Here is a 16,415-nt window from a genome sequence, read left to right on the forward strand (position 1 = left end):
CACTGCATTCAATAATGCTGCAGGAAACCACTGCATTCTATCATGCTGCATGGAATCCACTGCATTAAATAGGGTTCCATTTCTTCACCCTGCATGGAATCCACTGCATTCAATCACGCTGCATGTAAACCACTGCATTCAATCGGGATGCATTTAACCAGGCTGCATGGAATCCATGCATTCATCACGCTGCATGGACTCCACTGCATACAATCGGGATCCATTGCGCCACAAGGCATGGAATACTCTGCATTCAATCGGGATGCTTTGGGCCATGCTGCATAAAATCTACTGCATTCAATCATGCTGCATGAAATCCACTGCATTGAATGACGCTGCATAAAATCCACTGCATTCAATAGGGTTCCATTTCTTCACACTTCATGGAATACTGCATTCAATCACGCTTCATGGAATCCACTGCATTCAATCGGGATGAATTTTACAACCCTGAATGGAGTACACTGCATTCAATCACAATGCATGGAATCCACTGCATTCCATCGGGATGCTTTGGGCCATGCCTCATAAAATCCACTGAATTCAATCGGGATGCCTTGGGCCTCGCTGCATGGACTCCACTGCATACAATCAGGATCCATTGCGCCACAATGCATGGAATCCTCGCATTCATTGACGCTGCATGTAATCCAATGTATTCAATCGGGATGCTTTGGGCCATGCTGCATAAAATCCACTACATTCAATCATGCTTCATGGAATCCACTGCACTCAATCATGCTGCATAAAATCCACTGCATACAATAGGGTTCCATAACTTCACACTGTATGGAATACACTTCATTCCATCACGCTGCATGGAATCCACTGCATTTAATCGGGATGCATTTTACCACGCTGCATGGATTACACTGCATTCAATCATGCTGCAGGGAATCCACTGTATTCAATCGGGATGTTTTGAGCCATGCTGCTTAAAATCCACTGCATTCAATCAGGATGCATTTGGCCTCGCTGCATGGACTCCACTGCATAAAATCTGGATCCATTGCGCAACAATGCATGGAATCCTCTGCATTCAATGACGCTGCATGGAATCCACTGCATTCAATCGGGATGTTTTGGGCCATGCTGCATATAATCCACTGCATTCAATCGGGATGCCTTGGGCCTCACTGCATGGACTCCACTGCATACAATCGGGATCCATTGCGCCACAATGCATGGAATCCTCTGCATTCAATGACGCTGCATGGAATCCACTGCATTCAATCGGGATGCTTTGGGCCATGCTGTATAAAATCCACTGCATCAATCATGCTGCATGGAATCCACTGCATTCAATCATGCTGCATAATATTCACTGCATTCAATAGTGTACCTTTTCTTCACACTGCATGAAATACACTGCATTCAATCACGCTGTATGGAATAAACTGCATTCAATCGGGATGCATTTAACCACGCTGCATGGATTACACTGCATTCAATGACGCTGCATGGAATCCACTGCATTCAATCGGGATGCTTTGGGGCATGCTTCATGAAATCCACTGCATTCAATCATGCTGCATGGAATCCACTGCATTCAATAGGGTTCCATTTCTTCACGCTGAATGGAATACAGTGCATGCAATCACGCTGCATTGACTCCACTTGATAAAATCGGGATCCATTGCGCCACAATGCATGGAATCCTCTGAATTCAATGACGCTGCATGGAATCCACTGCAATCAATCGGGATGCTTTGGGCCATGGTGCATAAAATCCACTGCATGCAATCATGCTGCATGGAATCCACTGCATTCAATAGGGTTCCATTGCTTCACGCTGCATGGAATCCACTGCATTCAATCACGCTGCATGGAATCCACTGCATTCAATCGGGATGCATTATACCACGCTGCATGGAGTACACTGCATTCAATCACAATGCATGTAATCCACTGCATTCAATCTGGATGCATTGGGCCATGCTGCATAAAATCCACTGCATTCAATCGTGCTGCATAAAATCCACTGCATTCAATTGGGTTCCATTTCGTAACACTACATGGAATACACTGCATTCAATCACGCTGTATGGAATAAACTGCATTCAATCGGGATGCATTTAACCACGCTGCATGGATTACACTTCATTCAATCACAATGCATGGAATCCACTGCATTCTATCAGGGTGCTTTGGGCCATGCTGCATAAAATCCACTGCATTCAATAGGGTTCCATTTCTTCACGCTGCATGGAATCCACTGCATTCAATAGGGTTCCATTCCTTCACGCTGCATGGAATCCACCTCATTCAATAGGGATGCATTTTACCACGCTGCATGGATTACACTGCATTCAATCGCAATGCATAGAATCCACTGCATTCAATCGGGGTGCATTTTACACCGCTGAATGAAATCCACTGCATTTAATCACGCTGCATGTAATCCATGGAATTTAATCGGGATTCATTTTACTAAGCTGTATGGAATCGACTGTATTTAATCACGCTGCATGGAATCAACTGCATTCAATCGGGATTCATTTTACAAGGCTGCATGGAGTTCACTGCATTCAATCACAATGCATGGAATCCACTGCATTCAATCGGGATAATTTGGGCCATGCTGCATAAAATCCACTGCATTCAATCATGCTGCATGGAATCCACTGCATTCGACCATGCTGAATAAAATCCCATGCATTAAATATAGTTCAATTTCTTCACGCTGCATGGAATCCACTGCATTCAATCAGAATCCATTTTACAACGCTGCATGTATTACACTGTTTCAATCACGCTGCATGGAATCCACTGCATTCAATCGGGATGCTTTCGGCCATGCTACATAAAATACACTGCATTCAATCATGCTGCATAATATCCGCTCCATAGTATCCCCTGCATTCATTCATGCTGTAAAAAAACCACTGCATTCAATAAGGTTCCATTTCTTCACGATGCATGTTATACACTGCATTCAATCATGCTGCATTTAATTCACTGCATTCAATCGGGATGCATTTTACCACGCTGCATGGATTAAACCGCATTCAATCACAATGCATGGAATCCACTTCATTCAATCGGGGTGATTTTGGCCATGCTGCATAAAATCCACTGCATTAGTTCGGGATGCATTGGGCCTCACTGCATGGACTCCACTGCATACAATCGGGATCCATTGCGCCAAAATGCATTGAATCTTCTGCATTCAATGACGCTGCATGGAATCCACTGCATTCAATCGGGATGCTTTGGGCCATGCTGCATAAAATCCACTGCATTCAATCATGCTGCATGGAATCCACTGCATTCAATCATGCTGCATAAAATTCACTGCATTCAATAGGGTTTCATTTTTTCATGCTGCATGGAATCCACTGCATTCAATCATGCTGCATGGAATCCAATGCATTCCATCGGGATGCATTTTACCAGGCTGCATGGAATTCACTGCATTCAATCAACATGCACGGAATCCACTGCATTCAATCGGGATGCATTTTACTAGGCTGCATGGAATCCTCTGCATTCAATGATGCTGCATGGAATCCACTGCATTCAATCGGGATGTATTTTAACACGCTGCGTGGTATCCACCGCAATGAATAACGCTGCATGGAATCCAATGCATTCAATCGGGATGAATTTTAAAAGGCCGCATGGAATCCAGTGCATTCAATCAGGAACCATTGCGCCTTGATGCATGGAATTAGTGCATTCAATGAGAATCAATTGCACCACACTGCATGAAATCCACTGACTCAATCGGGATGTTTTGGGCCATGCTGCATAAAATCCACTGCATTCAACGGGATGCATTGGGCCTCGCTGAATGGACTCCAGTGCATACAATCGGGATCCATTGCGCCAAAATGCAAGGAATCCTCTGCATTCAATGGCGCTGCATGGAATCCACTGCATTCAATCGGGATGCATTTTACCACGCTGCATGGATTACACTGCATTCAATCACAATGCATGGACTCCACCGCATAAAATCGGGATCCATTGCGCCACAATGCATGGAATCCTCTGCATTCAATGACGCTGCATGGAATCCACTGCATTCAAAAGGGATGGTTTGGGCCATGCTGCATAAAATCCACTGCATTCCATCGGGATGCATTGGGCCTCTCTGCATGGACTCCACAGCATTACATCTGGCTGCATGGACTCCACTGCATTATATCTCGCTGCATGGAATCCTCTGCATTCAATGACGCTGCATGGAATCCACTGCATTCAATCGGGATGCATTTTACCAGGCTGCATGGAATCCACTGCATTCAATCGGGATGCATTGGGCCTCACTGCATGGACTCCACTGCATTCAATCGGGATCCATTGCACCACAATGAATGGAATCCTCTGCATTCAATGACGCTACATGTAATCCACTGCTACCAATCGGGATGCATTTTACCAGGCTTCATGGAATGCACTGCATTCAATCACGCTGCATGGAATCCACTGCTTTCAATCGGGATTCATTTTACCACGCTGCATGGATTACACTGCATTCAATCACAATGCATGGAATCCACTGCATTCAATGAAGCTGCATGGAATCCACTGCATTCAATCGGGATGCTTTGGGCCAGGCTGAATAAAATCCACTGCATTCACTCGGGATGCATGGGCCTCGCTGCATGGACTCCACTGCATTAAATCTCGCTGCATGGAATCCTCTGCATTCAATGACGCTACATGGAATCCACTGCGCTCAATCAGGATGCATTTTACAACGCTGCATGTATTACAATGCATTCAATCACAATGCATGGAATCCACTGCATTCAATCGGGATGCTTTCAGCCATGCTGCATAAAATCCACTACATTCAATTGGGATGCATTGGGTCTCACTGCATGGACTCCACCACATAAAATCGGGATCCATTGCGCAACAATGCATGGAATCCTCTGCATTCAATGACGCTGCATTGAATCCACTGCATTCAATCGGGATGCTTTGGGCCATTCTGCATAAACTACACTGCAATCAATAGGGTTCCCTTTCTTCATGCTGCATGGAATACACTGATATCAATCACGCTGCATGGAATCCACTGCATTCAATCAGGAGGCATTTTACCAAGCTGCATGGAATCCACTGCATTTAATCACGCTGCATGGAATCCACTGCATTCAATCAGGATGCATTTTTCCAGGGTGCATGGAATCCACTGCATTCAATAATGCTGCAGGAAACCACTGCATTCTATCATGCTGCATGGAATCCACTGCATTAAATAGGGTTCCATTTCTTCACCCTGCATGGAATCCACTGCATTCAATCACGCTGCATGTAAACCACTGCATTCAATCGGGATGCATTTAACCAGGCTGCATGGAATCCATGCATTCATCACGCTGCATGGACTCCACTGCATACAATCGGGATCCATTGCGCCACAAGGCATGGAATACTCTGCATTCAATCGGGATGCTTTGGGCCATGCTGCATAAAATCTACTGCATTCAATCATGCTGCATGAAATCCACTGCATTGAATGACGCTGCATAAAATCCACTGCATTCAATAGGGTTCCATTTCTTCACACTTCATGGAATACTGCATTCAATCACGCTTCATGGAATCCACTGCATTCAATCGGGATGAATTTTACAACCCTGAATGGAGTACACTGCATTCAATCACAATGCATGGAATCCACTGCATTCCATCGGGATGCTTTGGGCCATGCCTCATAAAATCCACTGAATTCAATCGGGATGCCTTGGGCCTCGCTGCATGGACTCCACTGCATACAATCAGGATCCATTGCGCCACAATGCATGGAATCCTCGCATTCATTGACGCTGCATGTAATCCAATGTATTCAATCGGGATGCTTTGGGCCATGCTGCATAAAATCCACTACATTCAATCATGCTTCATGGAATCCACTGCACTCAATCATGCTGCATAAAATCCACTGCATACAATAGGGTTCCATAACTTCACACTGTATGGAATACACTTCATTCCATCACGCTGCATGGAATCCACTGCATTTAATCGGGATGCATTTTACCACGCTGCATGGATTACACTGCATTCAATCATGCTGCAGGGAATCCACTGTATTCAATCGGGATGTTTTGAGCCATGCTGCTTAAAATCCACTGCATTCAATCAGGATGCATTTGGCCTCGCTGCATGGACTCCACTGCATAAAATCTGGATCCATTGCGCAACAATGCATGGAATCCTCTGCATTCAATGACGCTGCATGGAATCCACTGCATTCAATCGGGATGTTTTGGGCCATGCTGCATATAATCCACTGCATTCAATCGGGATGCCTTGGGCCTCACTGCATGGACTCCACTGCATGCAATCGGGATCCATTGCGCCACAATGCATGGAATCCTCTGCATTCAATGACGCTGCATGGAATCCACTGCATTCAATCGGGATGCTTTGGGCCATGCTGTATAAAATCCACTGCATCAATCATGCTGCATGGAATCCACTGCATTCAATCATGCTGCATAATATTCACTGCATTCAATAGTGTACCTTTTCTTCACACTGCATGAAATACACTGCATTCAATCACGCTGTATGGAATAAACTGCATTCAATCGGGATGCATTTAACCACGCTGCATGGATTACACTGCATTCAATGACGCTGCATGGAATCCACTGCATTCAATCGGGATGCTTTGGGGCATGCTTCATGAAATCCACTGCATTCAATCATGCTGCATGGAATCCACTGCATTCAATAGGGTTCCATTTCTTCACGCTGAATGGAATACAGTGCATGCAATCACGCTGCATTGACTCCACTTGATAAAATCGGGATCCATTGCGCCACAATGCATGGAATCCTCTGAATTCAATGACGCTGCATGGAATCCACTGCAATCAATCGGGATGCTTTGGGCCATGGTGCATAAAATCCACTGCATGCAATCATGCTGCATGGAATCCACTGCATTCAATAGGGTTCCATTGCTTCACGCTGCATGGAATCCACTGCATTCAATCACGCTGCATGGAATCCACTGCATTCAATCGGGATGCATTTTACCACGCTGCATGGAGTACACTGCTTTCAATCACAATGCATGTAATCCACTGCATTCAATCTGGATGCATTGGGCCATGCTGCATAAAATCCACTGCATTCAATCGTGCTGCATAAAATCCACTGCATTCAATTGGGTTCCATTTCGTAACACTACATGGAATACACTGCATTCAATCACGCTGTATGGAATAAACTGCATTCAATCGGGATGCATTTAACCACGCTGCATGGATTACACTTCATTCAATCACAATGCATGGAATCCACTGCATTCTATCAGGATGCTTTGGGCCATGCTGCATAAAATCCACTGCATTCAATAGGGTTCCATTTCTTCACGCTGCATGGAATCCACTGCATTCAATAGGGTTCCATTCCTTCACGCTGCATGGAATCCACCTCATTCAATAGGGATGCATTTTACCACGCTGCATGGATTACACTGCATTCAATCGCAATGCATAGAATCCACTGCATTCAATCGGGGTGCATTTTACACCGCTGAATGAAATCCACTGCATTTAATCACGCTGCATGTAATCCATGGAATTTAAACGGGATTCATTTTACTAAGCTGTATGGAATCGACTGTATTTAATCACGCTGCATGGAATCAACTGCATTCAATCGGGATTCATTTTACAAGGCTGCATGGAGTTCACTGCATTCAATCACAATGCATGGAATCCACTGCATTCAATCGGGATAATTTGGGCCATGCTGCATAAAATCCACTGCATTCAATCATGCTGCATGGAATCCACTGCATTCGACCATGCTGAATAAAATCCCATGCATTAAATATAGTTCAATTTCTTCACGCTGCATGGAATCCACTGCATTCAATCAGAATCCATTTTACAACGCTGCATGTATTACACTGTTTCAATCACGCTGCATGGAATCCACTGCATTCAATCGGGATGCTTTTGGCCATGCTACATAAAATACACTGCATTCAATCATGCTGCATAATATCCGCTCCATAGTATCCCCTGCATTCATTCATGCTGTAAAAAAACCACTGCATTCAATAAGGTTCCATTTCTTCACGATGCATGTTATACACTGCATTCAATCATGCTGCACTTAATTCACTGCATTCAATCGGGATGCATTTTACCACGCTGCATGGATTACACTGCATTCAATCACAATGCATGGACTCCACCGCATAAAATCGGGATCCATTGCGCCACAATGCATGGAATCCTCTGCATTCAATGACGCTGCATGGAATCCACTGCATTCAAAAGGGATGGTTTGGGCCATGCTGCATAAAATCCACTGCATTCAATCGGGATGCATTGGGCCTCTCTGCATGGACTCCACAGCATTACATCTGGCTGCATGGACTCCACTGCATTATATCTCGCTGCATGGAATCCTCTGCATTCAATGACGCTGCATGGAATCCACTGCATTCAATCGGGATGCATTTTACCAGGCTGCATGGAATCCACTGCATTCAATCGGGATGCATTGGGCCTCACTGCATGGACTCCACTGCATTCAATCGGGATCCATTGCACCACAATGAATGGAATCCTCTGCATTCAATGACGCTACATGTAATCCACTGCTACCAATCGGGATGCATTTTACCAGGCTTCATGGAATGCACTGCATTCAATCACGCTGCATGGAATCCACTGCTTTCAATCGGGATTCATTTTACCACGCTGCATGGATTACACTGCATTCAATCACAATGCATGGAATCCACTGCATTCAATGAAGCTGCATGGAATCCACTGCATTCAATCGGGATGCTTTGGGCCAGGCTGAATAAAATCCACTGCATTCACTCGGGATGCATGGGCCTCGCTGCATGGACTCCACTGCATTAAATCTCGCTGCATGGAATCCTCTGCATTCAATGACGCTACATGGAATCCACTGCGCTCAATCAGGATGCATTTTACAACGCTGCATGTATTACAATGCATTCAATCACAATGCATGGAATCCACTGCATTCAATCGGGATGCTTTCAGCCATGCTGCATAAAATCCACTACATTCAATTGGGATGCATTGGGTCTCACTGCATGGACTCCACCACATAAAATCGGGATCCATTGCGCAACAATGCATGGAATCCTCTGCATTCAATGACGCTGCATTGAATCCACTGCATTCAATCGGGATGCTTTGGGCCATTCTGCATAAACTCCACTGCATTCAATAGGGTTCCCTTTCTTCATGCTGCATGGAATACACTGATATCAATCACGCTGCATGGAATCCACTGCATTCAAACAGGAGGCATTTTACCAAGCTGCATGGAATCCACTGCATTTAATCACGCTGCATGGAATCCACTGCATTCAATCAGGATGCATTTTTCCAGGGTGCATGGAATCCACTGCATTCAATAATGCTGCAGGAAACCACTGCATTCTATCATGCTGCATGGAATCCACTGCATTAAATAGGGTTCCATTTCTTCACCCTGCATGGAATCCACTGCATTCAATCACGCTGCATGTAAACCACTGCATTCAATCGGGATGCATTTAACCAGGCTGCATGGAATCCATGCATTCATCACGCTGCATGGACTCCACTGCATACAATCGGGATCCATTGCGCCACAAGGTATGGAATACTCTGCATTCAATCGGGATGTTTTGGGCCATGCTGCATAAAATCTACTGCATTCAATCATGCTGCATGAAATCCACTGCATTGAATGACGCTGCATAAAATCCACTGCATTCAATAGGGTTCCATTTCTTCACACTTCATGGAATACTGCATTCAATCACGCTTCATGGAATCCACTGCATTCAATCGGGATGAATTTTACAACCCTGAATGGAGTACACTGCATTCAATCACAATGCATGGAATCCACTGCATTCCATCGGGATGCTTTGGGCCATGCCTCATAAAATCCACTGAATTCAATCGGGATGCCTTGGGCCTCGCTGCATGGACTCCACTGCATACAATCAGGATCCATTGCGCCACAATGCATGGAATCCTCGCATTCATTGACGCTGCATGTAATCCAATGTATTCAATCGGGATGCTTTGGGCCATGCTGCATAAAATCCACTACATTCAATCATGCTTCATGGAATCCACTGCACTCAATCATGCTGCATAAAATCCACTGCATACAATAGGGTTCCATAACTTCACACTGTATGGAATACACTTCATTCCATCACGCTGCATGGAATCCACTGCATTTAATCGGGATGCATTTTACCACGCTGCATGGATTACACTGCATTCAATCATGCTGCAGGGAATCCACTGTATTCAATCGGGATGTTTTGAGCCATGCTGCTTAAAATCCACTGCATTCAATCAGGATGCATTTGGCCTCGCTGCATGGACTCCACTGCATAAAATCTGGATCCATTGCGCAACAATGCATGGAATCCTCTGCATTCAATGACGCTGCATGGAATCCAGTGCATTCAATCGGGATGTTTTGGGCCATGCTGCATATAATCCACTGCATTCAATCGGGATGCCTTGGGCCTCACTGCATGGACTCCACTGCATACAATCGGGATCCATTGCGCCACAATGCATGGAATCCTCTGCATTCAATGACGCTGCATGGAATCCACTGCATTCAATCGGGATGCTTTGGGCCATGCTGTATAAAATCCACTGCATCAATCATGCTGCATGGAATCCACTGCATTCAATCATGCTGCATAATATTCACTGCATTCAATAGTGTACCTTTTCTTCACACTGCATGAAATACACTGCATTCAATCACGCTGTATGGAATAAACTGCATTCAATCGGGATGCATTTAACCACGCTGCATGGATTACACTGCATTCAATGACGCTGCATGGAATCCACTGCATTCAATCGGGATGCTTTGGGGCATGCTTCATGAAATCCACTGCATTCAATCATGCTGCATGGAATCCACTGCATTCAATAGGGTTCCATTTCTTCACGCTGAATGGAATACAGTGCATGCAATCACGCTGCATTGACTCCACTTGATAAAATCGGGATCCATTGCGCCACAATGCATGGAATCCTCTGAATTCAATGACGCTGCATGGAATCCACTGCAATCAATCGGGATGCTTTGGGCCATGGTGCATAAAATCCACTGCATGCAATCATGCTGCATGGAATCCACTGCATTCAATAGGGTTCCATTGCTTCACAATGCATGGAATCCACTGCATTCAATCGGGGTGATTTTGGCCATGCTGCATAAAATCCACTGCATTAGTTCGGGATGCATTGGGCCTCACTGCATGGACTCCACTGCATACAATCGGGATCCATTGCGCCAAAATGCATTGAATCTTCTGCATTCAATGACGCTGCATGGAATCCACTGCATTCAATCGGGATGCTTTGGGCCATGCTGCATAAAATCCACTGCATTCAATCATGCTGCATGGAATCCACTGCATTCAATCATGCTGCATAAAATTCACTGCATTCAATAGGGTTTCATTTTTTCATGCTGCATGGAATCCACTGCATTCAATCATGCTGCATGGAATCCAATGCATTCCATCGGGATGCATTTTACCAGGCTGCATGGAATTCACTGCATTCAATCAACATGCACGGAATCCACTGCATTCAATCGGGATGCATTTTACTAGGCTGCATGGAATCCTCTGCATTCAATGATGCTGCATGGAATCCACTGCATTCAATCGGGATGTATTTTAACACGCTGCGTGGTATCCACCGCAATGAATAACGCTGCATGGAATCCAATGCATTCAATCGGGATGAATTTTAAAAGGCCGCATGGAATCCAGTGCATTCAATCAGGAACCATTGTGCCTTGATACATGGAATTAGTGCATTCAATGAGAATCAATTGCACCACACTGCATGAAATCCACTGACTCAATCGGGATGTTTTGGGCCATGCTGCATAAAATCCACTGCATTCAACGGGATGCATTGGGCCTCGCTGAATGGACTCCACTGCATACAATCGGGATCCATTGCGCCAAAATGCAAGGAATCCTCTGCATTCAATGGCGCTGCATGGAATCCACTGCATTCAATCGGGATGCATTTTACCACGCTGCATGGATTACACTGCATTCAATCACAATGCATGGACTCCACCGCATAAAATCGGGATCCATTGCGCCACAATGCATGGAATCCTCTGCATTCAATGACGCTGCATGGAATCCACTGCATTCAAAAGGGATGGTTTGGGCCATGCTGCATAAAATCCACTGCATTCAATCGGGATGCATTGGGCCTCTCTGCATGGACTCCACAGCATTACATCTGGCTGCATGGACTCCACTGCATTATATCTCGCTGCATGGAATCCTCTGCATTCAATGACGCTGCATGGAATCCACTGCATTCAATCGGGATGCATTTTACCAGGCTGCATGGAATCCACTGCATTCAATCGGGATGCATTGGGCCTCACTGCATGGACTCCACTGCATTCAATCGGGATCCATTGCACCACAATGAATGGAATCCTCTGCATTCAATGACGCTACATGTAATCCACTGCTACCAATCGGGATGCATTTTACCAGGCTTCATGGAATGCACTGCATTCAATCACGCTGCATGGAATCCACTGCTTTCAATCGGAATTCATTTTACCACGCTGCATGGATTACACTGCATTCAATCACAATGCATGGAATCCACTGCATTCAATGAAGCTGCATGGAATCCACTGCATTCAATCGGGATGCTTTGGGCCAGGCTGAATAAAATCCACTGCATTCACTCGGGATGCATGGGCCTCGCTGCATGGACTCCACTGCATTAAATCTCGCTGCATGGAATCCTCTGCATTCAATGACGCTACATGGAATCCACTGCGCTCAATCAGGATGCATTTTACAACGCTGCATGTATTACAATGCATTCAATCACAATGCATGGAATCCACTGCATTCAATCGGGATGCTTTCAGCCATGCTGCATAAAATCCACTACATTCAATTGGGATGCATTGGGTCTCACTGCATGGACTCCACCTCATAAAATCGGGATCCATTGCGCAACAATGCATGGAATCCTCTGCATTCAATGACGCTGCATTGAATCCACTGCATTCAATCGGGATGCTTTGGGCCATTCTGCATAAACTACACTGCAATCAATAGGGTTCCCTTTCTTCATGCTGCATGGAATACACTGATATCAATCACGCTGCATGGAATCCACTGCATTCAAACAGGAGGCATTTTACCAAGCTGCATGGAATCCACTGCATTTAATCACGCTGCATGGAATCCACTGCATTCAATCAGGATGCATTTTTCCAGGGTGCATGGAATCCACTGCATTCAATAATGCTGCAGGAAACCACTGCATTCTATCATGCTGCATGGAATCCACTGCATTAAATAGGGTTCCATTTCTTCACCCTGCATGGAATCCACTGCATTCAATCACGCTGCATGTAAACCACTGCATTCAATCTGGATGCATTTAACCAGGCTGCATGGAATCCATGCATTCATCACGCTGCATGGACTCCACTGCATACAATCGGGATCCATTGCGCCACAAGGCATGGAATACTCTGCATTCAATCGGGATGCTTTGGGCCATGCTGCATAAAATCTACTGCATTCAATCATGCTGCATGAAATCCACTGCATTGAATGACGCTGCATAAAATCCACTGCATTCAATAGGGTTCCATTTCTTCACACTTCATGGAATACTGCATTCAATCACGCTTCATGGAATCCACTGCATTCAATCGGGATGAATTTTACAACCCTGAATGGAGTACACTGCATTCAATCACAATGCATGGAATCCACTGCATTCCATCGGGATGCTTTGGGCCATGCCTCATAAAATCCACTGAATTCAATCGGGATGCCTTGGGCCTCGCTGCATGGACTCCACTGCATACAATCAGGATCCATTGCGCCACAATGCATGGAATCCTCGCATTCATTGACGCTGCATGTAATCCAATGTATTCAATCGGGATGCTTTGGGCCATGCTGCATAAAATCCACTACATTCAATCATGCTTCATGGAATCCACTGCACTCAATCATGCTGCATAAAATCCACTGCATACAATAGGGTTCCATAACTTCACACTGTATGGAATACACTTCATTCCATCACGCTGCATGGAATCCACTGCATTTAATCGGGATGCATTTTACCACGCTGCATGGATTACACTGCATTCAATCATGCTGCAGGGAATCCACTGTATTCAATCGGGATGTTTTGAGCCATGCTGCTTAAAATCCACTGCATTCAATCAGGATGCATTTGGCCTCGCTGCATGGACTCCACTGCATAAAATCTGGATCCATTGCGCAACAATGCATGGAATCCTCTGCATTCAATGACGCTGCATGGAATCCACTGCATTCAATCGGGATGTTTTGGGCCATGCTGCATATAATCCACTGCATTCAATCGGGATGCCTTGGGCCTCACTGCATGGACTCCACTGCATGCAATCGGGATCCATTGCGCCACAATGCATGGAATCCTCTGCATTCAATGACGCTGCATGGAATCCACTGCATTCAATCGGGATGCTTTGGGCCATGCTGTATAAAATCCACTGCATCAATCATGCTGCATGGAATCCACTGCATTCAATCATGCTGCATAATATTCACTGCATTCAATAGTGTACCTTTTCTTCACACTGCATGAAATACACTGCATTCAATCACGCTGTATGGAATAAACTGCATTCAATCGGGATGCATTTAACCACGCTGCATGGATTACACTGCATTCAATGACGCTGCATGGAATCCACTGCATTCAATCGGGATGCTTTGGGGCATGCTTCATGAAATCCACTGCATTCAATCATGCTGCATGGAATCCACTGCATTCAATAGGGTTCCATTTCTTCACGCTGAATGGAATACAGTGCATGCAATCACGCTGCATTGACTCCACTTGATAAAATCGGGATCCATTGCGCCACAATGCATGGAATCCTCTGAATTCAATGACGCTGCATGGAATCCACTGCAATCAATCGGGATGCTTTGGGCCATGGTGCATAAAATCCACTGCATGCAATCATGCTGCATGGAATCCACTGCATTCAATAGGGTTCCATTGCTTCACGCTGCATGGAATCCACTGCATTCAATCACGCTGCATGGAATCCACTGCATTCAATCGGGATGCATTTTACCACGCTGCATGGAGTACACTGCATTCAATCACAATGCATGTAATCCACTGCATTCAATCTGGATGCATTGGGCCATGCTGCATAAAATCCACTGCATTCAATCGTGCTGCATAAAATCCACTGCATTCAATTGGGTTCCATTTCGTAACACTACATGGAATACACTGCATTCAATCACGCTGTATGGAATAAACTGCATTCAATCGGGATGCATTTAACCACGCTGCATGGATTACACTTCATTCAATCACAATGCATGGAATCCACTGCATTCTATCAGGATGCTTTGGGCCATGCTGCATAAAATCCACTGCATTCAATAGGGTTCCATTTCTTCACGCTGCATGGAATCCACTGCATTCAATAGGGTTCCATTCCTTCACGCTGCATGGAATCCACCTCATTCAATAGGGATGCATTTTACCATGCTGCATGGATTACACTGCATTCAATCGCAATGCATAGAATCCACTGCATTCAATCGGGGTGCATTTTACACCGCTGAATGAAATCCACTGCATTTAATCACGCTGCATGTAATCCATGGAATTTAATCGGGATTCATTTTACTAAGCTGTATGGAATCGACTGTATTTAATCACGCTGCATGGAATCAACTGCATTCAATCGGGATTCATTTTACAAGGCTGCATGGAGTTCACTGCATTCAATCACAATGCATGGAATCCACTGCATTCAATCGGGATAATTTGGGCCATGCTGCATAAAATCCACTGCATTCAATCATGCTGCATGGAATCCACTGCATTCGACCATGCTGAATAAAATCCCATGCATTAAATATAGTTCAATTTCTTCACGCTGCATGGAATCCACTGCATTCAATCAGAATCCATTTTACAACGCTGCATGTATTACACTGTTTCAATCACGCTGCATGGAATCCACTGCATTCAATCGGGATGCTTTCGGCCATGCTACATAAAATACACTGCATTCAATCATGCTGCATAATATCCGCTCCATAGTATCCCCTGCATTCATTCATGCTGTAAAAAAACCACTGCATTCAATAAGGTTCCATTTCTTCACGATGCATGTTATACACTGCATTCAATCATGCTGCATTTAATTCACTGCATTCAATCGGGATGCATTTTACCACGCTGCATGGATTAAACCGCATTCAATCACAATGCATGGAATCCACTGCATTCAATCGGGGTGATTTTGGCCATGCTGCATAAAATCCACTGCATTAGTTCGGGATGCATTGGGCCTCACTGCATGGACTCCACTGCATA

This window comes from Sus scrofa, chromosome 18, assembly GCF_054392235.1.
Source record: "Sus scrofa isolate SSC_HxYL_T2T_F1_AM1 chromosome 18, Sscrofa_HxYL_maternal_Yorkshire_Landrace_v2.0, whole genome shotgun sequence".
Classification (NCBI taxonomy): Eukaryota; Metazoa; Chordata; class Mammalia; order Artiodactyla; family Suidae; genus Sus; species Sus scrofa.